Source organism: Aedes albopictus, chromosome 3, assembly GCF_035046485.1.
Source record: "Aedes albopictus strain Foshan chromosome 3, AalbF5, whole genome shotgun sequence".
Taxonomy (NCBI): domain Eukaryota; kingdom Metazoa; phylum Arthropoda; class Insecta; order Diptera; family Culicidae; genus Aedes; species Aedes albopictus.
In genome coordinates this window covers 2,087,024-2,103,734 of record NC_085138.1, presented here as the reverse complement: position 1 = coordinate 2,103,734, position 16,711 = coordinate 2,087,024, and the positions used below count along the sequence as shown (strand labels likewise).

At 36.5% G+C, this 16,711-nt stretch overlaps 1 protein-coding gene across 1 annotated transcript in view; it reads right to left on the bottom strand.

Annotated features, from left to right (window-relative positions):
* LOC109411225 (serine/threonine-protein phosphatase 4 regulatory subunit 2) overlaps nt 1-16,711 on the bottom strand; it is a 36,164-nt gene that overhangs the window by 4,209 nt on the left and 15,244 nt on the right. The window lies entirely within an intron of this gene.

The following is a 16,711-nucleotide window of genomic DNA, read 5'->3' as shown; positions in this document are numbered from 1 at the left end:
CAATGCGGATTTAATGTGTTGGGAATGCTAGTAGGTAATATAAAATGCGTAATAAAAATTTATCATATTGTCTATCGATCACTATGTAAAATAACATATTTCATTGCATATGTAATAGTATTCCATCAAATCGTGTAAGTTTTTTACAGCATAATTTTGTAATTATATAAGAAAACGTTTTATTTTCTCTGTTCGGGATTTGAATCAAGTGATCAATGTTTGATCTGGTCGTTGGTCCAGTGCATGTTATTCGTGTGTAAATTAGAATGTTCAAGTTTTTATGGTATTCAACTTAATTGCTAAAAGGATTCTGATGGAAAAGTTCTGCTTTTTTCTTTGTCAGGCAAAACTAGATCCCTTAACGAAAATAGTGTGACATCAATTTCGATTGATACTCTTTTACCTAATATAAGGACTGTATCGTTGATTATGAGTACGCCTGAAAATTGTTGTAATATCTGAAAATGTTTTATTTGTTTTGTAAATTAAATTCAATTACATTGTTTATTGACCATTAGAAAAGCCCATGGTATCGTTTTATATTTAATTTTTGTGGATCTTGCCAGCTCTCGCACCTTCTTCTTGGTGTTCTTCATAAGGTTCGGAATAGAAAGTAACTATTTTTTTGTAGCAGACATTTTACGTGCAGCTCAAACTAGAAATATAATTTTGACTTCAGTAAACAGTTGGTTATTCAATAATTATACAATTCACTCACAAGAAATAGTTTTTCCTAACTCGCACGACAATATTTGATCAATTAACTCTGCACTAGCTCTGACTCTAGAAAACGTATTATGATTTCTCAATTATTTCCTTTTATCAATCTCTATTAGTTTCTACTTACAGTTTGCTACACCTGGTCCACCCTGTTTCAACCAAACCAAACCTCGAGCTACTCTCACTTTCCGACAATCGTCTACGGCAACCTAGATAGAAAGGTTTTGATGACAATTCCACTTCAAAGATTTTTCTATTATTATAACTTACGGTATTGTAAATTAGCGGCACTCTCTAAACACTAAATCTAATGAAATACTCGTAAATGACTTATTACTTGACTTCTAATTCGACACTGGATTGCGTCGAAGCTTTTGTATTGAATGAATACAATACCCCGATGTAAACATCAACAACATATCCAAACTCTATTGACCGGTCACACGTAAGTCGCGGTGCGGAAATGAGATTCTCTTCTCACTCGTTGAGCGCAAGTGGGTCAGAGACCTACGCCGTCAACATAAGGTTTTGGACAACCGTTTCGTCGATGGTTTTGCTTGGGTTGGCCCAGTTTTTCTTCGATTTCTCCGAATTCGGAACATCAGTGCCACGCTTCACAGTGAAAAACTGTGCCTCTGAAAGTGCCTTGTTGTCCAATATGACATACGTTTCATCATCCATGATTATGCATATGTAATTTTTGCTCAAAACATCGTCGTACGGTTTCCGAGCCCGAGTTTTCACATAATCCGTCAGAATTTGACTGTTTTTGGACATTTCGGTTTTGAGTAAGTCTTCAGAGAATTACGCTCCTTGGCGCGCTGAACCATACCAATAGTCGTTCCACACTTTTTTGCACAATCTATGATGAATACCTCCTTTTTTCTTTTGAAGATTTTGCAAATTTTGCTGTCCAAATTTGACTTGGACGCACCTGGTTTTCTGTCGCGTTCGGGTGAGTTTATCAGTGTGTTATGCATACCGAATCGTTTGACAGCATTTTGAACAGAAAAAACGCTAACACCTCCAACTTTTGCTAATTTTCTTAGCGATAATCATTTTTCATAGCAGTACCTGATCACAATCGGTTTTCGCTTCTCATCCGTAAAAACTCGCGTTGCTCCACTTGAGGAAAAACTTTAACTTTTAATGAAGGTTATCTCGCTAGCAACACGTAAACACACAGCAGTTGTCAAAATAAGACTTATGGTGATAAGCTCCACGGAGGCTAATACGAGATTTAATCCGGGATTAATAAAATCTCGAATTAAATTTAATACCTCGCTTCGTAAGCACCAAACCCGACAGTAACGTATTAGCACGCAGCCAATTTGCGTTGTGTGCGTGTGCGAATGAGTGCACAAAAGTAATGTAATAAAATAACATTTCCACCGAAGTTTTGTTTTTGCTTTCCATTCGTAAATATTACGTTTTATGAACGCACCCTTTATTTACCATTATTTGCGAAAAAGAAACAAGCAGTATGCACAAAGCGGTCACAATGCGAGAATTTTGTGCAGCATTTTGTAAACTCATTCGTGAACCGAACATATTCGAAGCTAGTTCCCCAAGCAGTCAAGCTCGCTCTGGCCATCCAAGACGTGGAAATGGAGAGGATCGAGGATGTGGATTGTGAAGCAGAAAAAAGGACGACGAACGGATTCACTAGCACGTAACGCGGTGGCAAACGAGCAACCGTGATTCATCCTGCGGGGTTGCGATCGCTTCCCATAGTTGGGGAAAGCTGAGCTTTGTTCACTGGTGGTGCAGCTACTCTCGGCTGGATCGGAACCATGGGAATTATGGCGAACATTGAGGAATACTCGGAAGAATTAATGGGCTGGCACCGGAGATACCCACCATTTCCGTAACAAATTTTGAAAACGACGTATAATCAATGGTGTAGCATTGATTATACGTCGTTTTCAAAATTTGTTACTGATTTGATGTTTTTGGTGCGACTGTTGTGAAAGAACGAGCTAGTGAAGGTGAGCAAATGTTTCAATCTTTGAATCCCAATAGGTACTTGATGGTTAAACTTTGGCACAAAACAGGAAATCACCACTGCAGAATTGCCGAGCTGAATGGCGATTTGAAGATCATCCGGAGATTCCTGCATTCAAGACTGCGAACTGCTGAAAAACAATTTTGTAAATTTCGACTTGGGAGCCGCAGCTACCGTTCGTTCCCTCAGCTTTCGTCTGGATTTGCACAACCAAGCGTTAAAGTCATGCGATATCCACACAAGTCGTATGGCATACGGCTGGAAAGTGCCGAAGAGCGTCGCGATCGCAATTGGCAGGACCAGGCACTAACCAAGGAGAATTCCGATGAGGACGATAGAAGATAGTGAATGCAGTGCATCTACATATAAGTTAAACAGTAATCATTAAACTCACTAGTATTCCGTTCTGCGTATTACAACAGCGCTAACAAACCTTACACCATCGTTGTAACTGTATTCTTATATTCTATATCGAATTTATTATGTAAGCCTTCCAGGAATGTTTTAATATAACCTTAAATATATATTTTCATGAGTTGTTGTTGGTTTTGAGAAATTGATTCATGATGTACCTAGTTCGATTTTATAACAATTCAATTGATTGTTTGTGCAAGATGTGCAGCGTCCAGTATGTATTTGTGTAGAAAGTTGCATTCCAAATGCGTTAAACTTGACTGAGTTCTAGCGAGAAGGGCCCAAAATAGCCCCTCTACCCAAATGGTCCTAGCCAAACTCAAATAGCTTAAGCAATGTTTGCCCAAAAATGTCTTTTTTTCCTCCGGGAGTTGTTTTAAGAATTCTTTCGAAAGCTCTTCTGAGAACTCTTCAGAAAGTTCCTCCAGGAATTCCTCCGGAAGTTTCTCCAGATATTCCTACATACATTCCTCTTGCAGGAATTCCTTCGGTAGTTTCTCTGCTAATGAGTAACTCCTGTAGGAATTCATAGAGGTACTCCCGGAGAATTCCTAGAGATACTATCAAATAAATTCATCGCAAAATTCCTAAATCGACACCGGATTTCCCAGAGGAACTCCTGGAGGAATTACTAGATGAATTGCCAGAGGAATTGAATAAAGATTCCACCAGAAAAATCCCTAAGGTAAATCTTCAGAAGCTTCTTCAGGGATTCCTCTAGGAACCTCGTCAGGGAAGGTAAGTTTCTTCTGCATTTTTTCTGAGGATGTCTTCTTCAGAATTCTCTGGAACTGCTCCAGGAATTTTCCCAGGAGCTTCTTCAGAACTTTTCCCAGTTATTCCTCTTGAAATTTTCTCATAAATTTTCCCAAGATTTCTATTAGGTATTTCACTAGGAATTCTTTGTGATTCTCCCTGGAATCCTTTCAGGAAGATTATGAGAAATTCCTTCAGAAAATTTTCCAGGAACTCTTCTAGGAATTGTGCCAGAAATACCTTCAGAAGTTCTCCAGAGATACTTGTAGAGATTTCCCCAGGAATTCTTTCAGAAATTTAAAAAGAAGCTCCCTCAATATTTTGCTTATGCTTTCAAGAATTTCTCCAGGAATAGCTTTAGTAATTCTCAAAGGATTTGCATTCAGATTTTTCTCTGAAATTTCTAACATAAATTTACTCGGGATTCCCCCTAGGAATTGCCTACAAGTATTTCCCAGGATATCCACAAGAATTCATTCAGAAGTTTTTGCAGGAATACCTTTCAGAATTGTCTAGAAAATTTTCCCAGAATTTTTCCATGAATTGCCCCAGAAGCTTCTTCAAAAATTTCCCAGAGCTTTCTTCAGGATTTTTTCCAGGATTTTCATTGAGAATTTGAAAAGAAATTCTTTATGGAATTTCGCAGGATTTTTTTTTGGAAGTTTACCAGAAATTCCTCCAAAAAAATTTCAGGTATTCCTCCAGGAATTTTTCAAGAAATTCCTTCGAAAATTCCTCCAGGAATTCACCCAGGATTTCCATTAGAAAACGTCCCCGGAATAGTTTTCATAAATTTCCCCAGAAATTCCTTCTGGAATTTTCCCAGAGAGTCCTCAGTTAATTTCCGCAGGATTTTAAAATGTACTAAAATGTATTTAAGAAATTTCCCTAGGAAATCTCCCAGAAAATTGCCCATGAATTTCGCGAATAATTTCGCCAAGATCTTTTTCCAAAATTTGTTCAGTAATTCTGCTTGAAATTTTCCCAAGATTTTCTCCTGGACTTCCGTTAAGAATTTCAAAAGGATTTTTTTTCTGACATTTCCTGAAAATTCTTTAGGAATTTCCTCAAAAAATCTCCATTAATTTTTTCAGGTATTATTCTGTGATTTTCTTTAGGAATTTATTCATCTTGTTTTTCCTGGTTTTTTTCTAAAATTTCTTTAGGATATTTCGTAGGAATTCCTCATTGGATTTCCTAAAAAAATCCTGATTTTTCAGGATTTCCCCAAGATTTCCATTAGGAAATGTTCATTCTCAAATCTCCCACCGAATTTCTTCAGAAATGTCCCCAGTAGTTAGTCTTGAAATTTTCCCAGGATTCTATTTATGGTTCTCCATGAGAAATTTCAAAAACAATTCTTTCATTAAGTTTTCCAGGAAGTCATCCATAATTTTTCCCAGGAATTCCAGAATTACCATTAAATAATATTCGCAGGTATTATTTCGATAATCTTCCTAAAAATCTTCAGGATTTTCTCCAAAAATGCCTGAAGGAATTTCCCAGAGATTTATCCAGGCATTTTCCTACCGAGGATATCAATCAAAAATGTTCTATGGATTTCCCTATAAATTTCTTCAGTAATTCTCAGAGATTCCTCCCGGAATTTCTTCATAATTTTCATTGAAAAATGTCCCAGAAATTTTCCCAAAAATTTTCTCAGGAATGTCTTCAGAAAATTCTCCAGAATTTTTTCCAGATTTTCCATTTGAAAATATCTCCAGAAATTCTTTAGGGGATGCAGGAATTCTTCCAGAGATTTGCCCAAGACTTTTAATCCTTTTTTTTCCAGGCAATTCTTAAAAAAAAATTCTTCTGTAATTCCCCTAGAAATTTTACCAAAAGTAATTCTTTGATAAATTTCGCAGGCATTCGCAAAAATTCTTTCAGAAATTTCCTCAAGAATTTCTTAGGAATTTCTATAGGATTTTTACAAATAGGCATTTCGTCATGAATATCCCTAGAAATTCCTTCAAGATTTCCATTAAAAATTTCAAAAGAAATTATTTCAGAAATTTTCTCAGCAATGTATTTATGATATATCCTAGTTTTTTTGCAGGTATTTCCCAAAAATTCCTTCGACAACTCCCGAGAGATTCCTCTGGATTCCCATTTGAAAAAGTTTCCTTCCCCTTGTTTTCATTTCAATGATTTCCCCAGGAATTCTTTTAGAAATTTCCTCTGGAATTTCTTCAGAAATTTTCCCAGAGAATTTTCACAGGAATTCCTCCAGAATCTTCTTCAAACAATTCTCCAGTAATTCCTCTTGGAATATTTTATGAATTCCTTCAGGAGTTTTCCCAAGATTATCATTGCACATTTTAATAGAAATTCTTTCAGAAATTTACCTTGGAATTTTTCCAGAAGTTTTCCTAGAAAATTCCTGCAGGAATTTCCCCAGGCATTTTCGCAGCAATGCCTCCAAGAACTTTACTAGAAATCAGCTGTTCCCGGTCAACTTAGTCTTACCTACTGCTTTTTGACGTTCTAAGTCCAAATGCCCTTTCAAAATGCGGGTTAAAAAAAATAAAAAAAAAAATGTGCCTCATAAACCTTCCTTGAGAGAAAACTAACAGAACAAAACTGAGACGACCCAAATACGACGTTCAGTTCAGGTGTTATGCGTGGTCCCACGTATGCCCCTGCATTTTTATATTACCAGAAACTTCAGCAAAAAAAACCTCCAAGAATTTTCCCAGGTATTCCACTAAGAATTTCCCAAAGAGCTCTTCTTCTTGTTATTTCAGGAATTCCTCAAGAAAACACTTCGAAAATTTCCTCAAGGCTTACTCCAAGAGTTTCTCCGAAAATTCTTTCAAGAATTCCTCCACGAGTTCCATTAAGATTTCCATTAGATAACGTTCCCAGGAATTATTTAGAAAATTCCACAGGAATTCCTCCGGTAATTTCCCCGGAAACTGTAGCAGTACTTTTCCCAGAAATTGCTGCAAGAATGTCCACATGAAATCCTCCTGGAATATCTCCGAAACATCTACAAAAAATTATCCAGTCACTCCTCTATGAATTTACCAAGGGATTCGGGACTTTTCGCAGTAGTTTCATTAGGAATTACAAAAGAAATTTTCCTCTTTATTCCCCAATCCAAGGAATCCCAAAATCAATTACTGGAGGAATTACAAAATTTCGAGAAGGAATTTCTCGAGAAATTTTGGAAATATCTCCAAAAGGGACTATTCATAAACCACGTAGACCAAATTTTGATCATCTCAGACCCTCTCCCCTCCCCCCGCGTAAAATTTCGACCACACAAAATTTCTGAAATTTGTATTAAGCGTAGACTGTAGCCAGAACCCCACACACCCCCACCTTAAATATTCTACGTGGTTTATGAAAGGTTCAAAAGGATGTTCTGGAGGGGAGTTCCGAAGGAATTTTAGAAGGAATTCCTGGCGGCATCTAAAACAAAAATCATGAAGAACCCCGAAAGGAATTTTTGAAAGAGTTCCTGAAAAAAAATCCCAGAATTAGTAATTGAAGGACACAATCCAGGAAAAATCCTAGAATGAATTCTGGAATTTCAGATATAATTCCTGATGGAACTTATGAAGGAATTCGTTAATAAATCCTTAGAACAAAATTATTGTACAAATCCAAAAAGCAATTATACGGGTAACGCGGAAGGATTTCCTAGAGGAATACTAGAGGGATTCGTTCAGGATTTTTTACGGAAAAATTCTGCAGCAATTTTTCCGAAAAATCCTCCGGGAATTCCTTTGACAGATCCTCCAGGATATTCTCCGAAAATTTCTGCATTAATTTATCCGGAAGTTCTACCAAGAATTCGTCCGAAAGTTTTTCCAGGAATTACTTCCGAAATTCATCCAGGAATTCCATCGGAAACACCTCCAAGAAATTCTCCGGAAATTCCGGTAACTTTTCCAGAAATTGCACTGGAAATTCCTCTACAAAAGTCTACGGAATGACGAAAATTTTCTTAAATTCCTCCATGAATTTCTTCGGAAATTCCTCCTGGAAATCCTCCACAAATTCTCCCCGCAATTCGTCCGCGAATTCCTCCAGGAAATTTATTCGGGAATTCCTTCTGAAATTCGTTCACGATTTCCTACAGAAACTTCTCCCAGAATTCCTATGGGAATTCTTTCGGGAATTCTCCCGCTAATTTCTATGAAAATTCGTCCAGGAATTTTTCCGGAAGTTGCTCTAGGCATTAATAGGAAATTCATTCTGTAATTTCTCCGGATATTTCTCCAAATAATCCTCCGAAAATTCCTCCACAAATTCCTTTGAAAATACCTCAAGAAATTTCTCCAGAAATTCCTCCAGAAATACCTCAGGTAATTCTTCCAGGATTTGTTTCAAGAAATTGCTCCAAGAATTCCTAAGGAATTTTTTCCCGAAATTGCCTCGGAATTCCTCCGGAGAATAATCCAGCAACTCCTCCAGAGATTCCTCCAGAATTTAATCCAAAAAATTCCTCCAGGAATTCCTAAGGATTTTTTTCCAGGAATTCCTCTGGAAATTCCTTCAGAAATTCATCTGGAAATTTCTCCAGGAATTTCTCCGGAAATTTCTCCATAAAATCCTCCGAAATTTGCTCCAAAAAATTCCTGCAAAAATTCTTCCGGAAATTCCTTCAAATATTCATCTGGAAATTCCTCCAGGAATTTCTCCAAAAAATCCTCCGAAATTTGCTCCAAAAAATTCCTGCAAAAATTCCTCTGGAAACTCCTCCAGGAATTTCTTCGGAAAGTCCTCCAGGAATTTCTTCGGAAAGTCGTCCAGGAATTTATCTGAAAAATCTTTCAGGACGTTTTTTCGAAAAATCTTCCAGATCTTATTCTGGAATTTTCTCCAATAATTACTTCAGAAATTCTTCTTGAAACTCGTCCGAAAATTCCTGCAGGATTTTCCTCCGAAAATTCATCCAGTAATATCTGCGGAACTTCCACCAGGAATATCTCCGGAATTTCTCCGCAAATTCCTCCTGAAATTTCTCCGGAAATTCTCCAGGAATTTCTCCGCAAATTCCTCCTGAAATTTCTCCGGAAATTCATCCAGGAAATTTTCCGGATATTCCTCCAGGAATTTATCCGAAAATTCCTCCAGCAATTTCTCCGGAAATTAATCCAGAAATTTCTCCTGAAATTCCCCATGAATTTTCCACGAAAATCTCTGCGAGATTTTTTTCCGAAAAATGCTCCAAGGTTTTTTCTGAAAAATCCTCCAGTTTTTTTTTAAATCTCTTGGACTTTTTACAGGGCTTCCTCCAATAATTACTCCCGAAACTCGTCTTGGAACTCCGCCGAAATTTCCTCCAGCATATTTTGGAAAACAATTTGAAGGAATTCCCTGAAAAACTCCGGAGGAATTCTGAAATTCTGAAAGGAATACACGGATGATTTTCTGGATGAATTTGTTGATAAAATCAAATGAAAAAAGCCCCGGAGGATGTACTGTAGGAATCTTCTGAAAACTTGGAACAATTACAAAAGTTATATCTGAATAAATCTCCAGACTCTTGAATGATATTGAAATTATTCCCGGATAAATTCTCAAAAAAATACCTCGAAGAAAACTATGAAATAATTCTCGGAGGAATCTCCGAGAATAAACCGGCAAGAATTTCCTGAAGGATAAAAAGTAATCCTTTAAGGATTTTCCAAGAGCTCCTTCAGTTTTTTTTCTTTAACCTCTAAGGATTTCAACAGGCCCTCCATCAAAGATTTCTTCAGGAACTATTTTAAAGGGAATCCTCCAGCATCTTTTTAGAGATTTCGCCAGGATTTTATTTTTCGGCGATTCTTCTAGGAATTCCTTAAGGGTTTGCTTACCAAATTCTTTGATGGGTTTCCGTAGAAATTTGTTTAGATATTCCTCAAGCAATTTTTTGGGAAGCTCCTCCACAAATTACTTCAGGGACTCCTGAAGAAATTCTCTCATCAATTCCTCTAGGATTTTTTTCAATGCACGGTGCTCCCCAGACCGTTATTATAAAATAAAAATCTCCATCCAATCGGTGCCCACCGTTCGTTTTCTATGGCTATCCTGCATGTCTGGACAAAATTTGAAAAAAATCGTAGGGCCCATTTTTTAGTTACGCCCTTTTAAAGGGCGTAAAGCCCTTTATTCAAAGAAAAAAACGAAATATTTAATACTTAACCATTTTTTAACGATTTTGATGAAATATTTTCTTGAAGAATTGTATTGCATTGAGTATTAGATTTGTTTAGCATAGTTTTTGTTGAAATAATTGAAGTAAATATGACGTTTATGTGAGTTGACATAAATAAAAGTGTATTTATACGCAAATATTTCAATAATATTTGTAACTTCTCAGGTTCAAATACGGTAAGAAAAACGTGAATGTATATAAACAAAAAAAAAGTAAAAGAAAGGAAAGCTCTTAAAAAGAGAAACTTAGCATAACATGTGAAAAGGGCATAAGTGCTTTTTGTAAACAAACACGTTTCGATCGCTGTAGGGCCCAACTGTATCCACGAATATCTGCACCCTTTACCGATAGCCCGAAGATTGCACTTTCGGAAATATCATTGGCGTAGCTAGCTTTTTCTTTTTTCTTACTCACTCTCCTAAATAAACATGAGAAAGAGCGGGATGCAAGAGTGGGCCTGTGCTCCCTCTTTCATCCTTCTCTTTCTCGAGGTTGTTTAGGAGAGTGAGTGAGAGAAAAGAAAAAGCTAGCTTCGCCAATGTGAAATATGTTTACAAAAAGTACTTAGGCCCTTTTCACATGTTATGCTAGAAACGATATAATGTGTGTTTGAATAAATGGAAGAAAAGCTGTTGTTTTAAGCCCTTTACATACTAGTTTTTATCGCACAAGACAAAAAAAAACGAATCAATTCTGTATGAAATCATGAACATTTATAATTTTAAAAAATAATTACGTCTTATCAGATATGTATTGTATTTGAAAACCTTATATTTTGAATAAGAATGTGGTGTATTATAAATAATAATACCTACACTGAATGCCGCTTTACGGTGATAAAGACTACAAAAACGTGTGTAAATTTACTGTTGGAAAACATGATTATCACACCACAAACGCTTCCTGGCAGCGTGTTGTCTTATTTTTTAAAAACTATGTGGACATGAGATGCAATTGAAGAGACTTAGAAAAACGATAATGCCGAAGCAAGTCTGTTTATATCTCATTTTTTTTAAAGTAATATCTACAGGGGATACTCAAAATAACTGGGACAGGTAAAATTTTCACTTTTCGAAAAATGTTCAACTCGCTGTAACTTTTTGAAAAGGGCATCAAAAATTCTCAAATTTTTACTGTAAGTTCATCAACTAGTTGTGTATCAGTGGACCAAATTTGGAAAAGATCGGGCTATTCTTCACGAAGATATAAAGATTCTTGAAAAGGGTATAATTATTCGATAGCCAACTTTGAGCTGTTATATCTCCGGATTCAATGAACTGATTGCAATGAAATTTTGACCATTCATGACTTATATGATGAACTCTTAAAAACGTTTAACTTAACTTGAAATGTTTAACAAGAGAAAAAGTTATTACGATTTCATTTATTTCACGATTTTTAACAAAATTCATCAATTTCTAATATGCATCCCATTACTTTCTCAATTTATTAGCGGCTATGTTGTAACTTTCCTTCAAAACACATTTATATGTAAGTCATTTAGAGGGAAATTAATTGAACTATAATTTGCATCTTCAATTTTGAAACGATGTTGAAGTTTTGGATAATTTGGTGTTTTATTAGAAAAATAATCTAGTTGTTATAATTTTCTTTCGTGTTAAGAATTTTAAGTTAAGTCAAAGGTTTTTCATAGCTCATTATACAAGTCATGAATGGTCAAAATTTCATTGCATTGGGTTCATTGAATCCGGAGATATAACAGCTCAAAGCTGGCTGTCGGATAATTTTACCTTTTTCTAGAATCTTTATAACTCCGTGAACAGTGGTCCGATCTTTTCCAAAATTGGACTACTGATACACAACTAGTTGCTGAACTTACAGTAAAAAATTGAGAATATTTGATGCACTTTTTGAAAAGTTACAGCGAGTTGAACATTTTTTGAAAAGTGAAAATTTTACCTGTCCCAGTTATTTTGAGTATCCCCTGTATATATTTGCGGGGCTCATTTCAACTTAGGCGCTGTCCATAATCTACGTAAGGTATCATAGTACTTAAAACCAACCTTGCTATTTTGTTAAAACATAGTCGAGTAGCCTTGAGTTGAGTGAGCGAAAGTCTCTTTCCACCGCAGCACCTGTGCAACCGCGCGTACGAATAGCGCGCGATTGGGTTCGGCACCAATAGTAAATTTAAACACATTTTTGTGGTCTTTATCACCGTAAAGCGGCATTCAGTGTAGGTATTATTTTTTATAATACACTACATACTTATTCAAAATATTACGTTTTCAAATACAATAAATACATATCTGATTAGATGTAATTATCATTAAAAATTTATAAATCATCACATATTGGTGTTCATGTTTCATACAGAATCGATTAGTTTTTTTGTCTTGTGCGAATAAAACTAGTATGGGCTTAAAACAACAGCTCTTCTTCCATTTATTCAAACACACATAATATAGTTTCTAGCATAACATGTGAAAAGGGCCTGAGTGCTTTTTGTAAACAAACATGTTTCAGAAAGTGCAATCTTCGGGCTATCGGTAAAGGGTGCAGATATTCGTGAGTACAGTTGGGCCCTACAGCGATCGAAACGTGTTTGTTTACAAAAATCACTTAGGCCCTTTTCACATGTTATGCTAAATTTCTCTTTTTAAGAGCTTTCCTTTCATTTACTTTATTTTTTTGTTTATATACATTCACGTTTTTCTTACCGTATTTCAACCTGAGAAGTTACAAATATTATTGAAATATTTTCATATAAATACACTTTTATTTATGTCAACTCACAAAAACGTCATATTTACTTCAATTATTTCAACAAAAAACTATGCTAAACAAATCTAACACTCAATGCAATACAATTCTTCAAGAAAATATTTCATCAAAAACGATAAAAAATGATTAAATACTAAATATTTCGATTTTTTCTTTGAATATTGAGCTTTACGCCCTTTAAAAGGGCTTAACTCAAAAATGGGCCCTACGATTTTTTTCAAATTTTGTCCAGACATGCAGGATAGCCATAGAAAACGAATGGTGGGCACCGATTGGATGGAGATTTTTATTTTATAATAACGGTCTGGGGAGCACCGTGTGGCCCCTTGATTTCTTTCAGAGGTTCCTCTAAGGATTCCCCTGGTGATTCCTTTAGAAATCCCTTCACAGACTGCTTTAGGAATTTCTTGAAGAAATTTCTGGTGATTTGATAGAGGAATTACAAAAAGATTTCTGAAGAAACGCTTAAAAATCCTGGTCATATAATCGCAGGAATTATAGAAAAAAAAATTATTGAAGAATCCTTGGAACAATTTATTGTTCAACTACTAAAAGCATTTTTGACACACTTGCTGGAGAATTTGTTGTAGAAATCTTTTACAGAATTCCAGATAGAACCTTTGTGCAAAATCTTAAAAATTGTATGTTAATTAATTAATGAATTTCTTAAAGAAATCCTATTGCTTTTCATAGCTTCGTTATGTAAATGCTTGAGAGAATTTGCGAACCAACCCTTAGAAAAATTTCAAAAGCTATCTTACAAGCAATTCTTGGCAAAACTGCTGAACGAATCCTTGAAATAAATTTCCGAAGGAATTGCCCGAAGAAATTCTGGAGAAATCCCCGAAGAAATTCTGGAGAAATCCCCGAAGGAATTGCTGGAGGAATCCCCGAAAGCAATTCCTGGAGCCATCCCCGAAGGAATTCCTGGAGGAATCCCCGAAATTCGTCCTGTAATTTATCCGGATATTTCTCCAAAAAATCCTCTGGAAATTCCTCCACAAAATCCTTCGAAAACACCTCAAGAAATTTCTCCAGAAATACTTAGTAATTCTTCCAGGATTTGTTCCAAGAACTTACTCCAAGAATTCCTAAGGAAATTTTTCCAGAAATTGCCTTGGAACTCCTGCGGAAAATAATCCAGGAATTCCTCCAGAAAATAATCCAGGAACTCCTCCGGAAATTCCTCCGAAATTTGCTTCAAAAATTCCTCTGGAAATTCCTCCATGAAAGTATTCCTGGAGGAATCCCAGAAAGAATTGCTGGAGAAATCCCCGTAGGAATCCCCGAAGGAATAATTGGAGGAATCCCTTAAGGAATTTCTGGAGGAATCCCCAATGGAACTCCTAAAGAAATCCACGAAGGAATTCCTGGAGGAGTTCCTTGAGCGATCCCCAAAGGAATTTCTTGATGATTTCCCAAAGGAACTTTGAGAATTCCCCGAAGGATTTCCTGGAGGAATCCCCGAAAGAATTTCTGAAGGAATTCTTGGAGGAATCCCTGGAGGAATTCATTAAGAAATCCCAATAAAATTTCTGGGAGAGCTCCTGGAGAAAATTCAGAACTCTTTGCGCAATTTTTGGAGGAATTTTCGGAAGGAGTCCAGGAGGAATTTCTGCGATAGCTCCTAAAGGAATCTCTAAAGAAATTGCTGAAGGAATCCCTGAAAGAATTTCTGGGGGAATCTCCGAAGGAATTCCTGGAAGAATTCCCGAAGGAATTCCTGGAAGAATCCGTGAAGGAATTTCTGGAGGAATCCCCGAAGATATTCTATAGGAATCCCCGAAGGAATTTCTGGAGGAATCCGTGAAGGAATATCTGGAGAAATCCCCAAATGAATTGCTGAATGAATCCCCGAAGAAATTCTGGAGTAATCCCCGAAGGAATTCGTGGAGGAATCTCCGAAGGAATTCCTGGAGAAATTCTTGGAGGAATGCCTGGAAGAATTTCTGGAGGAATCCTCGAAGGAATTCTTCGAGCAATCCACAAAGGAGCAATTCCCGAAGGAATTCCAAGAGGAATTCTTGGAGAAATCCCTGAAGGAATTCATTGAGGAATCTCCGAAAAACTTTCTGGAGTAATCCCTGAGAAGTTTCTGGGAACTCCTGCAGAAATTTCTGGCAGAACTCATTGCAGAATTTTTGGAGGAATTTTAGGAAGGAACTCGAGAGAAATTTCTGCGATACTTTTTAAAGAATCTCTACAAAAATTGCTGGAGGAATCCCTGAAAGAATTTCTGGAAGAATCCCCTAAGGAATTCTGGAGAAATCCTCGAAGAAATTGCTGAAGCAATTGCTGGAAGAAACCCGAAGGAATTCCTGGAGAAATCCGTGAAGTAATTTCTGGAGGAATCTGCGAAGGAATTTTTGGAGGAATCTTAAGAAAACTTCTGGAGATATTCCTCGAAAAATTCAAGAGAAAAAACCTGAAAGAACTTCTGGGGACATTTTCTAATGGAAATTCTCGGAAAATTCCTGAAGGAATTTTTCAAGAACTCGTGAAGGAAATTCTGGAAAAACTCCAATAGAAATTCCAGGGAAAATTCTTGGAGTATCTCAGAAAGAATTCCTTTTGAAATTCCCAATGGAAATCATGAGGCAATTACTGATGGAATCTGGGGAAATTTTCGTCAGAATTCCTGAAAAAATCTTGGAGGTAAACTTTTGAAAGATTTTCAAGGGAAATTATCAGAGAAACTCCTGAATAAATTAACGTAAAAATATGGGAAAATATCAAATGAAAATCCTTTAGAAATTCCTGGGAAAATTTCTAAAAGAGTTAATGAGCAAATTTCTGGAAGATTTCCTGGGAAAATTTCTGAGAGAAATCTTTGGAAAATTTCCCGAGGAGTTTCCATTAAGAATTTTCTCAGGATTTCCATTAGAATTTCAACACGATCTTATTTTTTTTCAGAAATCATAAATCAAATCCCAAAAATCCTTTCAGACATCTTTCCAGGAATACCTTTAAAAATTTCTCCGAGAGCTCCTCTGGGAAATTTTCCAGTAATTCTCCCAAGTGTTCCACTATGAATTCTTTCGGTAAAAATTCCATGATATTCATTAGGAATTTCTCCAGAAACTCTTAAGAGGCCGTTCATAAACCACGTGGACAAATATTTGGTCATCTCAGACCAACTGCCCCAGCCCATTGTAGACTTTTGTCCATACATTTTTTTGTAAAATTTGCATGAAGCGTAGTATCCAGTCTCTAGCATGGATTGCCCCTCCCCCAAAAAATCTACGTAGTTTATGAAAGGCCCTCTATACCGTAAGGGTTGCCATTCACCGCTCGTTTCATATGATTTAATATTCAAATCGTATGAAACGAGCGGTGAATGGACACCTCACGATAAGCTTCTTCAGGCATTCTTCTAGAGGAATTTCCAAAGGAAAACTTTTACAAATTTTCCCAGGAACTCATCTAAGAATTTCCGTGGCCATACGCTGTGGAATGCTGAGCAACCCAGAACAATTGCTGAAAAAATTCCTGGGAGAATCCCGCTAGTAATTCGTGGAGAAACTCCTGAAAGAGTTCTTAGGGATTAGGAATTTTTGAAGGAATCCTTGAATAAATTGCTAAAGTAGTGCTTGAAGTAGTTGGGGAAAGAAAGCTGTTCCTTCTGTAGGAATTCTAGGTGGAATGCGTCAAGAAATTCTTGAATAATCCTTGAAGAAGCTCTTGGATCAACTCATGAAGCTATTTCTGGAAAAACCTCCGAAAGTATTTGACCTTGCGAGTTGGACAAGGGTGTGGGAGGATGGTTTTGAGATATTTCTGAATGAATCTCTGGCAAATCTGCGCAAGCGTTCTTGAAGGGATTCCCAAAGGATGCATATGCTTTAGATATTAGCATAAGCGAGCTTGAGAAGTTCATTTTTGGACTACTTAAACAATTCTTGCAGTAACCCCTCAAA